This window comes from Podarcis bocagei, assembly GCF_964188305.1.
Source record: "Podarcis bocagei genome assembly, chromosome: 2".
Lineage (NCBI taxonomy): Eukaryota > Metazoa > Chordata > Lepidosauria > Squamata > Lacertidae > Podarcis > Podarcis bocagei.
The window spans coordinates 72,209,013-72,221,839 of NC_138126.1; the positions used below are offsets into that span (position 1 = coordinate 72,209,013).

General features: G+C 40.3%; 1 long non-coding RNA gene across 1 annotated transcript; it reads right to left on the bottom strand.

Moving 5' to 3' along the window:
* Window positions 1-1,075: 1,075 nt before the first annotated feature.
* Window positions 1,076-10,600, bottom strand: LOC308582507. Its single transcript, XR_014005717.1, has 4 exons — window positions 10,520-10,600; window positions 9,084-9,171; window positions 5,741-5,809; window positions 1,076-1,166 (listed from the first exon to the last, which is right to left on the bottom strand). It is a non-coding gene; the product is annotated as an uncharacterized lncRNA (long non-coding RNA).
* Between the last annotated feature and the right edge of the window lie 2,227 nt (window positions 10,601-12,827).

The window sequence follows — 12,827 nt, forward strand, 5'->3', positions numbered from 1 at the left end:
AGTGCAGACCTCTTACAGTTCTCATTTTTTCCAGTTATCATTAGGCCACAATCACAATTTTTATTTAGCTTTATTAAAATCATTCCTGCATTACTGTTTGCCGCATCACCTTTAGATTAATGAATTTATTGTTCTCGTCTAACATTGCTGGTGATCAGATGTCAAACTGGATCTTACCTCCTTATCTTTCTCTATTTGAAAGCTTTATAGATCTATAAAGGAATGAGGGGGATCAATGCCTTTTGAATCGAGATTGGTATGCATGAGGTGAGAAGGAGAAATTGAATTGGGTGCCACTTGTATACTAATGACACCTCACTCCATCAGCAGATTCATATGAATGTTAAACAACATGGAAACAAAATAGAACTCTGAACGTTGCAGCATAATATCATGATACAAAGCAATCCCTCCTCTGCCCCAATTTTTAGAAGTGACCTGTTAGATAAGAGCAAAACCATCGGAGCATGGTGCCTCCTCCTACCATTCCTGACTGGTAATCTAGAAGGATTCCATGATGGATAGTATCAAATGCTGCTAAAATGTCTAGGAGAATCTAGGGCTGCCATACGTCTGGGTTTTCTTGGACATGTCTGGGAATCAGACTGTCAAAATGGCGTCTGGGTGAACATATAGCGACTAGGGTGATTTTTGTAATAAAAATGCTTTAAAAATCCCCCCAAATCCCAAAGACTTTGGAGATGTTCCCAAAAAATCTCAACAACTTTTATCTCCTCCCCAAAAGTCAACAGCTTTGTCTGGATTTTCACTTTTGGGATATGGCAACCCTAGGAGAATCAGCAGGTATGCATTCACCTATTTCTCGCAAAGGTTATCAGCCAGGGCAACTAAGGCAGATTTAGTTCCGAAACCAGGTTAAATATCAGATTGAAATGGGTTAAACTAATCTGTGTTATTTGGGAATTCCTGGATTTGAGCCACCGCCAGAAGAACAGAGCATCTTTTGTCAATCATTAATAGAGTAACCTCCATACACCTGGTATTAGAGAAAGTATCATCTGGGTGAAAGGCTGTCCATGTGAAAGGCTGTGTGTTTAAAAGCTACTATTTTGTCCTTTGTCCTCCAGCCCTTTATTTCAGAAATTAAGCAGAATAGAAAAGCATCAACATTCTGTGCTGTTCTTGTGGGAAGGAGTGTGACGTATCTAGAGAAAAGAGCAGAAAAGTCAATTGAGACTCTTGACACATATTTTAATTAGGATGAGTAACGGAGCAAGGCTAACTAGCTTTCTTCGTTGCTCACATTTGGGAAGATGCACTGAGTTTTCTGTCTACTGTTGCCCTATTTAGAATACGCAATTACCTTGACACACAAATGAAATCGGAGACATATTCTGATCCAATGGAACAAAATGGAAACTCTTACTGGCTCCAAAAGTGTGTCATTGTTTCTTTTTGACTTGCAGAAAGCCAAAAAGTATAAAATGCACAAAGAATTGATCAGGCATTAAGAATGTTAAAACACATTAATAATGCTAAGGACCAACAACCCAATTATAGCAAAAGAATAAGAGAAACACTAAAAAAATCTCCAGCTTTCAGATTTGAAATTCCTAGTTACTTTCTGCTAGTAGAATTTAAGAACTTCACCTGCCTTTCAAAGGCAAGGAAATAACTAAATGACCAGGGTTCATGTGTGGAGGAAGTTTTGCACTATGTATGAAGGTGTCAAGAGCAAAACAGCCCTGCTGCTAGCAGAAACGTATCCAATCTAAGATGAGGTATCCAAAGCAGGGCACCCCCACTTTAGATGAATTTTAGATTGCTTATGTAAGTAGTTATTTACAGATGTTATCTGCACCCTCTCAAAAGGGTTGTTTTCTGCCTTAATAGGAGGTGAGTAGTTCCTTGGAGCTTTGTCGTGCTTTGATTCTAACCATAACCATATGAACCATATGAACGTAAACTTGGGGTTTGCCCCCGACTGTGCATTAATCAGGGACCCGCAGCCAGTCGTAACCCCCTGACTAGTGTATGATACCTGTTGCAATTGCACTTTATGTTTTTAAGTGTAAACATATCTTAAGCTTACACCTACAAATGCAGTATTTTAAGTGGCCTGGACACCTATGCATGCACACTTGAACTTAGTGGGACTTGCATGTAAAAACATGCATAAGATAAGCTTTGCTGTACAACTGAGATTTGTTGGGAGTGTGACATTTTTCAGAACTGGTCTTCAGAGTAAGTTGTTCATGACCACTAAGGAAATAATAGACAGAAATTTGGGGTGATGACATTAAAGGTAAATTTTGACATGCAAAATATACCAGAAACAGTTTTGCCCAAATTCATTGTGTTTTCCTTAGGCACCATATGCCAGTGTTGCCTTACAAAAGTAGCTGCCCCACGTACCTGAACTATTAGTTATCTGAATGACTTGAATGTCCCTCAGGGAAGGGGAATAAATGAGGTTGTACCGTAATTAAAATTTGACTGGATCAGTCATGCTTGCAGGCTACATACGTGGCATATGTCAAAGTTAAACCATAATTGGGAAGGATTTACCGTCCTTAGATTATGCAGTTCCCAAATGCAGACAAAACCATCTGTAACTATTTCCCATGCAGATAATCATGCACAATGTTATGAATATTGAGTTGATGGTTCCTGATTCTATTGTATTTCCTCCCTAAACAAATTTTAAAGATTGTTTTTATGATTTATAAGATCTAGTTCAAGTAGAGTATCCACTTGGATGTATATGAACATTCAAATGTTTGTTGTTCATCCTGCTCTCCTGCTAAGCATATATTGACATCATCACTAGATATATATGAATTTGCATTACTCCTGGCTAGAAACATCATTGTACATCTAATTGTGCATCTTTCACGCTGAGCGTATGAATCAAATCTGTCATTCATTTTGGCTGCTCTACTGCAGATGAATTTAGCTCCTGTTTGTAGTATATACATAGCAGTTTAGGGTGGTTTTGTTCCAGCTGTTATTTATGGTGAAGTTGCAGCTTTAAGACATGTCTTTTCCAATGTCATGGGGGGGGGGGATATCTGTGGTTTGCTAGGGTAAACCTAAGGGCTATAGTTAACTTACTGTTTTTAGTACAGTCACTTTCAAATTGCTTTGGAACAAAAAAACCAAAAACTAAGAAGCAAACCAACCTTGAAAAAAATTGGATAGTTCTGGACAGACAACCTTTATTTGTGGTTGCCAGTTGATTGTTAGGTGTGCAGAGCACATAGCAGATACCCAGGGAAGAAGGGAAGCATCAGAATGAGTCCAAGAAAATTTTTGGGACTTGGCAACCCTTTATAACAGCACAAAACTATGGGTATTCTCTGCAGTGACTAGAGTCTTTGGATCTGGTGTGCAAGCTGAATTCCATGCCTTGTTCCTATGCTATTTCAACCTCTATCCCCATTTCCTGAAGCCGTTAGCACAGTCGTTGCCAGCCTGGTGCATCCCAGATAGTTAAGTATACAACTCCCATCTGCTGCAGCTGTGCTGGCTTTTGCTGATGGGAACTTTAGCCCAAAATACATAGACTGCACCAGACTGGCAAAGGCTGCCTCACCCTCTGTTGCTGGTAATGTTGGCCGAAACAAAATGACATTAGCATATTGGCTTCATGCAGACCTGATCTCTAAAATATTCTGCGGCAGAGTGTATAGCGGCAGAGGAAGAATACTATTTCATGAAGATGCTTAGGGTCCTACAGGTGATATGAAGCAACCAACACAGTATGTCAAATGGGAACCCAAAGTAATAAAAACCACATAGGCCACCCCTGGGTGTGGGGAACTCTCCTGTGTGCCTGTATTGTGGCTAGAATTCTCAGGCTGCTGCTTTGGTAAGGGACCTGTATCTTTTCAAAGGCCTTGTACTTTAATAAGCGCACAATGCACTGCACTCCTGCCACTCCTAAGCAGAGATTGAGAGAGGGAAGCCAGCAATGATTAGTTTGCCCCACACAGGTCTTATACATCTTTTAAGTTCCAGCCTGGAAGGCCTAATTGTGTAATTGTGTTTCTGGAAAACTAAACCAGGAAGCACTTGGGATCTCTCCTCAGTGCACCAAATGCCCCGAGTTAATACTTATATGATCAGATTTGTACTTTTATGTAACACTGTTCCTTTTCATTTTTACAATATTTGCAGGAACAAAGAAATGTGGAGCTCAAAGTTAACAATAAGTACTTGCACATAATAAAAGTTAAACAGCAGTGGTGTTAGACTAATTCCGTTTGAACTTCCAGGGATTGCTTTTGGTTGGGATTGGAATATATTTGTATAATCTCTAAGGATGCTTTCAGAGTGTATGGGCAATGATGGTTCTATCTCCAAGGCCAGCCATGCCATGATGCACTGTGAAGCAGTTCCTTCAAGTGGCAAATTTCATAGTCGGGGTCATTTCCTTACCTTCCACCCCCATCAGCCCGGACACCGAGGTCCAGCTCTAAGGGCCTTCTGGCGGTTCCCTCACTGCGAAAAGTGAAGTTACAGGGAACCAGGCAGAGGGCCTTCTTGGTAGTGGCACCCGCCCCATGGAATGCCCTCCCATCAGATGTCAAGGAAATAAACAACTTTTAGAAGACATCTGAAGGCAGCCCTGTTTAGGGAAGTTTTTAATGTCTGATGTTTTATTGTATTTTTAATATTTTGTTGGAAGCCACCCAGAGTGACTGGGGAAACCCAGCCAGATGGATGGGGTATAAATAAATTATTTATTATTATTATTATTATTATTATTATTATTATTATTATTATTATTATTATTATTATTCCAACTTGAATATTATTTTTTAAATAATAAATATTCCAGTTTACTTACATTTTTGCAGGAAACAGACTATACAATATCTACATAATCATGACAGTAGTCTATGAAAGCACTGTTGTACCATTAAAAATAATAATTAAAAAACTGAAAAAGTTTACCAGTACTATACAAAATGGAGTGCATGATCATGACTAAACAGGAAAACTGAATAGCCTCATCCTCTACCACAGTAGTAGATGATAAAATCTGCTCACTAGTTGCTGTGATATTTATGAAAGAAATCCTGAATGCATGAGCTACATGCAGTAAATATTATTGTTGTCATGTTAGTGTTGTCATGGAAGTGTATCTAGCTTCTGTGGTTTGAACAGTGTATCCGATTTGAAATTTGATCATTATCATGTTCATTTCTTTGTTCTGTTTTCAGTGAACGTTCATGGGAATATCTTTCAGTCTCACCAGTTCTTTGAGCACAGGGCTTTTATTCCTGTGATTTTGAGCAGCTGTACGTGAACTAGGAAAATAATAAATAATGGCATGACAGAGACTCAAGGAAAAGAATGAGCCTTCAGTGATAATAGGCCCCATTCTGCTTTATTATTTTAAATACATTACCTGCATGCGCCGTTAGTGCACTAGAACACATTCTTTAGGAAGATAGATTCCTGGGTAAGTTGTTGAATTTTGACATTTGCTGTGAGATCCATCAAATAAATTCATTATTTCATTTATGTTCCCATACAATTGAGCTAGCTCATGGCAAACTAAAATATTACCCCTTCAACATGCTACACTTTAAAATAATGATTCCCCAAAGGTGGTAGATCATATTGCACCAGTGGGTTGTGGAAGGTGTGTGTGTGTGTGTGTGTGTGTGTGTGTGTGTGTGTGTGTGTGTGTGTGATGTGAGGAAGGGAGGGAGTGAACTAATCACAGTGAAGGGAGGGAGTATAGGGCAAAAAATTCAGCTAGAATTACCAAGTCTGACTTCAGAACATAAGGCAAATTTGGAACCCTTATATCCAGTGCAGAAATTCAGGCCACAATCTACAGAAATAGAAAACGAGTATTAAGTCAATTTCTGGAATATTGTTACTCAGTAGCTTCAAGTTGACCTTGCAGGGAAGTGAGATACAAATAGTCATTTCTTTTAGCATACTTATTTCACAAATGACTGTTACTCTGATATCTTGGTTTGCTCTACCTCTGCTGAGGTCAAGAGCACATTGCAAGTATTCTCCAATAATGCCAGTTTTCTCTCCTTCAAAATGAACTGTTACTTTTTGACACAAACAGATGGTTCCAACTGGTTAGCATCTGCAGAACTTAGTAACAGACTGACAAAATTGATAATGACCAGTTTCAGCAACAGATGGTTTATAGTCAGATTTCTGTGTAAACTGACAACGGTACATTTAAAACGAAGGCTCCAGTGAACCTGTACGTTATAGCTATGATTACAGCACCACTTATACCCTGAAAAATTAAGCCAAGCTTTAACATAAGCGTTATGTAATGTCTGAGACAAAAGGTTAAGAATGATTGATTTGGCAATTACCATTGCTTTACAACATCTGCAGCATTCTTGTATAAATATTCCCTGCATGAACCGTTACAAAGCTTATTTTAATACTTATCATGCAGACCGACAAGAGATGCATTTGCTTTGTGAGGTGTATTTGTTTCAGATTCAAGAACCTCATTTAGTAGAAAATTATCTGCAGTAAAAGACTGAAGTGCCAAGATACAAGAATCTGACCAAATTAGGATGGAAAAATAAAACACTGAAGCCACCTGTGGAGTAATTTTCATTCAAATATGAAATATGTGGAAGTTGTCTTTGTTACTGAAGCTCATTGACTTGGAGGTCCAATTTTCTATCCTCAGCCGCCATCTAATGTTGGTACTTTCCCCAAGAAGCTCTCTGTCTCAGTATCGCCCAGCAGCAGCTCATGCATTGCATGTCCTAAAGATAACCTATTACAGTTGCCTAGAATATGCCTCTCTGCTGCTCTCTAGAATGTCACCACCATACTTCCCTAAGCTTCCTGCTGCAATGCAGGTTCAATGTCTACATGAACAAAACAACAGGGAGTTTATTTTTCTTGAGATCCATAGTTGTAGGCCTGTGGCCAAATAGGGAAAAGAGAGAGCATGCCTCTCTTCCCTTGACATGCTCTGTTGGAGATGTTGAAAGAAACCCTTCATTGCTGACCTACATACAGTGGTACCTCGGGTTACATACGCTTCAGGTTACATACGCTTCAGATTACACACTCCGCTAACCTAGAAATAGTGCTTCAGGTTAAGAACTTTGCTTCAGGATAAGAACAGAAATCGTGCTCCGGCGGCACGGCGGCAGCAGGAAGCTCCATTAACTAAAGTGGTGCTTCAGGTTAAGAACAGTTTCAGGTTAAGAACGGACCTCCGGAACGAATTAAGTACTTAACCCGAGGTACCACTGTATAAGAGAAAGAAGAAAGTAGAGAAGACCATTAGCAGAGGGAGCAGAGTAGAAAGTCAATTGAAGTAAACAAACAAACATAGGAAGCTACTTTGTCAGGCTATGCCCCCCCCCCGGCTAACCCGATTGGTCAGCGGGGGACATGACGTGGCTGGGAGTCCCGATGATGAGGCGGCATCACTCTGTCCCCTGCCAGGTCACAGTGAGGTCTTGGATGCCCGTCCACAACTCCACCCCCCATGGAAGGGGAGTGGTCTAAACAGACAAACATAGGAAGCTACCTTATACTTAGGCCATAGGATCATCTAGCTGAATATTGGCTACACTGACTGGTAGTAGCTCTCTAGGGTTGCAGGCAGAAGTCTTTTTCCAGCTATACCTGGCAGAGGGCAAATGGGGGACTTTCTGAATCAAAGCAGATGCTTTATCATGGAACTATGGCCCTTCCCCAAAGAATTGAGGGACAATGGTTTCCAGCACAGCTGGAGTTTGAAGAAAGATCCATGTGCAGGTTTGTCGTCTTTGAGAGGAATGTATAAAATGTTTCAGTGCATGACCAGTCAGGGATTCTGAATGGCCAACTAAGGTGGAACCTGGTACCTATGAGATTCAGAGGGTACGTTAAGGTATGCAGGGTTCAGGCATGCGAATGAAATATTTTTCAAAATTGCACTCTATCTGATTTTACCAAGTATTTGGTGAATCTGATATGAAGGAAAGCTGATCTGAATATTGCCAGGGGTTAGGGATCTCACAGTTGGATCTTGTGTACTTAGCAATGGATTGCCGGGATGGGTGTTGGTAATATAGGTAAAAAAGGTAAAGATAGAGGACCCCTGGATGGTTAAGTCTGGTCAAAGGCGACTATGGGGTTGCGGCACTCATCTTACTTTTCAGGCTGAGGGAGCAGGCGTTTGTCTGCAGACAGCTTTCTGGCTCATGTGGCTAGCATGACTAAACCTCTTCTTGCACAATGGTATAACATGATGGAAGCCAGAGCGCATAGAAATGGTGTTTACCTTCCCGCCGCAGCGTTAACTATTTATCTACTTGCACTGGTGTGCTTTCGAACTGCTAGGTTGGCAAGCTGAGACAGAGCAACGGGAGCTCACCCCGTCGCGGGGATTCGAACTGCTGACCTTCTGATCAGCAGCCCAGGAGGCTCAGTGGTTTAGACCACAGCGCCACCAGTGTCTCTGTTGGCAATATAATACAGCAGTACCTCGGGTTACATACACTTCAGGTTACATATGCTTCAGGTTACAGATTCTATCAACCCAGAAATAGTGCTTCAGGTTAAGCACTTTGCTTCAGGATGAGAACAGAAATTGTGCTCCGGCGGCGCAGCAGCAGCAGGAGGCCCCATTAGCTAAAGTGGTGCTTCAGATTAAGAACAGTTTCAGGTTAAGTACAGACCTCTGGAACGAATTAAGTACTTAACCTGAGCTACCACTGTAGTTCCTTGCAGCAGGAGATGGCTTCTCTACACCATCCAGTGGAAACAGATTTTCTGACCATTGGGTGGGTACTGAGGATGGCTCTGTGCAAATAGAGCATGCCTTACCCATATCACCTTCAACACCTTGACGGGAACAAATTGACAGATCCTCAAGATCAAAGGGAGAGATGAGAATCATTTCTCTCCTCTGATGAAGACTCTTTGCTTTAAGTGGCACCTTTAAAAAGATTTTGGGTGAGGTGTTTGAATCATAGAATTGTAGAGTTGGAAAGCAGGGATGTTCTCTACACAATAGGCAAATCGGCTTCTGATGGCATCAGAAAGGTAACCAGAGAGTCAAAATCTGAGGTTTTTGTTTTGTTTTTTGTTTTAAAGGAATTCTTAAAACAGAGTCTTACCTTCATTTTAGATGATTCCATCACTTTCTGGCTTAGTCCAGGTTATGCAGGACATAGTTAGTGCTGGGTAGAATTCTCTGTTAAAATCCTGGGAGGCGGGGGTGAGAGAGGGAGAGAGAGAGAGAAAGAAACAGGAGTAATTCACACTGTAATGGAGAGGAGGAGTGTTTTTATCTTGTGAATTGCCCTGTGATCTTCATATGACGGACAGTATACAACTTAAATAAAAAAACAATAGAATAGAATAGAATAGAATAGAATAGAAGAATAGAATAGAATAATGTTGGGAGGACTAGGCTGAAGACTGGAGGAAGCATTTTATAGATGAATGTCAGAAACCTTTGGACCCAGTCTGCACCATAGATTGTAATTAACGTTCTCCCCTCCTACCATTTTGTATTACTTTGCACACATCACCAGTGACAATTTTTCTCTCTCAATTGCCTTCACGATTCACTACTGTTAGGAGAATATATTTTCGAGCTTTTTCTTAAACTCTTTGTTACTTTTCATTGAATTGCAATGATTTATGTGCAGTTTCCAAGGGATTAGTACATCTGATACCAACTTGAAATTGAAGCTGTAAAAATACAAAAGTGAGCTCCACTGTGGCTTGTTCTGTCTTACATCAACCTGCGCAAAATAATTGCCCACTTCAAGAAAGAGAAACATTTAAATTCCCAAGTTCCCTTAACCCATAAACTCATATAAATAGTATTTTTTAATGGGAGGTTCTGTGCACTTTGGCTTCAATGGTCTGTTTTGCAGGTAGGCAATGACTGCTGCTCTGCTACATGTCATAACTCTTGAAAAATCATTCTTTTCAGTTGTCATTTTTGCTAAACTATCATTTAAAGTACATGAGATTCCAACACAGGGGGGAAATTGCATAGTCAAAATGTATCAAAATTCTAAGCCTAGTTAATTTCCATAAAATATTCAATTCAGTTTACTCTGGATTACTTTCCAACACAAATCACTTTTTCATGAATGTGCAGTGCTTTTATAATGACACAAAGGCTATTATGGTTTCAGCTTCTGAGAGTGATCAACTTGTAGAATAAAAAAGTGTTCTGTGTCCTAATCCTCATGGCAAAGGCAGGTGGCTTATTCCTTTGCTAGCTTCCAGAAAAATGAATACCCCTCCTTGTTTTTTATTCATCCAGATTCTCCTTTTATAAGGATGCTGGTGTACTAGGATTAGATTTTGCTCCCCAAGTGTCAGGCCTACAGATTTACTATTAGCAATGGAGAAAGCCAATTATTTACTATCCTCTAATCAAGAGAGGGAACCAAGGTGACAGAATTGGGTTCTTGAGCTTCTGCATTGTGCATAGCTGCTTTTAATAGATGGTCTCTTTTGCAACAGAGTTTAATTAGTCTTAAATTAGTGCAACAGGATATGGAGGGTTATGAACAGAAGTTCCTTCACTCACCAGATTTTTCCACAGCTCTCCTTTTGAAAGCTACTCTTCCCAGAATCCCTGGAGTGCTCTTTACCCCTGGTTAAAAACAAAAACTAAAGTTCCCAAACAATTTTAAGAAAAGAAAAGAAAAGAAAGGAAAAAACCTAGTTTGTTAGGCCAGCTTTTTTTTAAAAAAGGAAGTGTAGAATGGGGGGGACACACCTTTGGTTGTGAATGTGAAAGTTGTGTGGATGAATATCCTTCTGTATTTCAGCATATAATACTAATTTAAAGCTTAACAGTTTCTGAGCCGCATAGCTGGATTTATTCAAAGGTCATGGTAGTAAAATTCAGTGCTTGTCAAAAGTGGGAATAGATGGTACCAGATTTGAGAGTGCTGTCTGCCTGGTTGTATGCTATCAAAATAGTTTTCAGTTTCTCCTCTCATTGACTCTTTCTTGGCAAACTTAGGTTCAATGTTATTGGGACATTGGAATATTCACTTACATGTAAATTAATTAGCAAATGAGTAGTGAGGAAGCAAGCCTTGAATTAGTCATAATAGTGGTTGCCTCTTAATATGTGTGATATATATGTTAAATAACATATACTTCAATTATATATGATGTCAGGGGTGGAGGAAGGGGTGTGTGGTGGGTGTGGGCCGCCCTGGGTGTCGCCACTGAGGGGTGTGTGTGTGTGTGACAAAATTCTGGGCGGCACTCACTGCTGGGCCTGCAGTGCGCCCAAGCCACACATCTCTCCTGGTAGAGTTGCGGTGGCTTGGGCCTGCGTAGGCTCTGGGCTGCCCCAACGGTCCATCTGCTGCCCCCCACAGCTATAGGGTGACTGAGTGGGAGGAGGCAGGCAGACTCTGGAGGCCCCGTGGTGCGCCCTGCCCCTATGGGTGGCTCACCCTGCCCCTGGGCGCACTGCCCCAGGCGCCCAAGCGACTTCCTCCACTGCTGTATGATGTCATTTTTAGTTATGGTAGTCTGGTTTAAGGAGGTCATTACAGCAGATAGACCAAGACATTGGTAGAGTCTGGAGAACCTTTCAGTGACATTACATAATGTAGCCAAAAGGTGTAACCATAATGTAGCACACACAATCTAATGAATATGTCACAAACACTGCTGTGGTTACAGTTAAACCTTGATTGCAGTGGAGACAATAATTAGAGCCTCAAGTGTTCAGGCAAGATGCACCAACTTCTGTTTTTACCACCTAACAGACGGACTAAATATTGAGATTTCATTGGGAGCTATAAAAGAGTCTGTTTAGGCTACTGCTACCCAACAACCATCAAGGACTATTTTATGACTAGGATCATAAACAGCAGCATGAGATTTTTCCTCTAACAATGGAGCAAATCCCCAGAGCACCATAAAATCAAAGCTAGTCTCTGATAGATATTGACAGCAAAGAAACAAAAAAGAAATCTGCAGTGCTTAATTAATGGTGCAAAGGCAAACTGCAAGACTGATTGATTGATTGATTGATTGATTGATTGATTGATGTCTGGTGAAACCTGGTTTCCTGTATCATTAATGCTTCTCATAAATCTATTACAGCCTTATGAAACTGTCTTTCTGTTCTAAGTGTGAAGCCCTGTACAACTTGTGACCTCCTAAGCTTAACACAACCCAGCTTAGGTTCTTAGCAGTAAATTTAACCAAATTCAGTAGGATTGAGTAAACATTCATAGGATTGTGCTGCTAGCCATATATGAAAGGACAGCAATGCTCAGTAACTGCCCAAGCTTTGCTGCCATCTGATATGGCAAAAAATAGTGGGTTTTTTGGCCTCAATATATTGATAATGATGGCATTGCTCACTAGGATACGCATGCACCTAAAACAATTTTGCTTCACTAACTATTATTTTTTATTCATATACCTATTTAGGCAATTATGATCACTTAATTGACCAATCAAGCAAGTCTCATAAAGTGTGACTTCTTCAATTGTGCAACAGCCCTAATAGTGATTGTATTTGACCTTTTCATCCTCTAGAATCTTCCATGGAATCTGAATATTGCCTTGTTTTGCTTCATTTACTTGGCATCTGTTGTCTCCCTTGAAAGTTCCAGGGTCATGATCACCAGCTGGTACTGTTTTCCTTTTTTCTAATTGGTACAGATAAGTTTTCAAACCAGATACTTCATCTGAAGCCTAACCAGACAGTCTTATGGTTTACAGTAGCTTCTATTTATATATTCCATTGCATTGGAAATAATAAGCTAAAGTTCAGCACAGGTAACAGAAAAGGTTAGGTAAAAACTAACAGAACGTCTGCTTAAATTATAACCACAGCACTGTCTTTTTTTTTTTTGAGG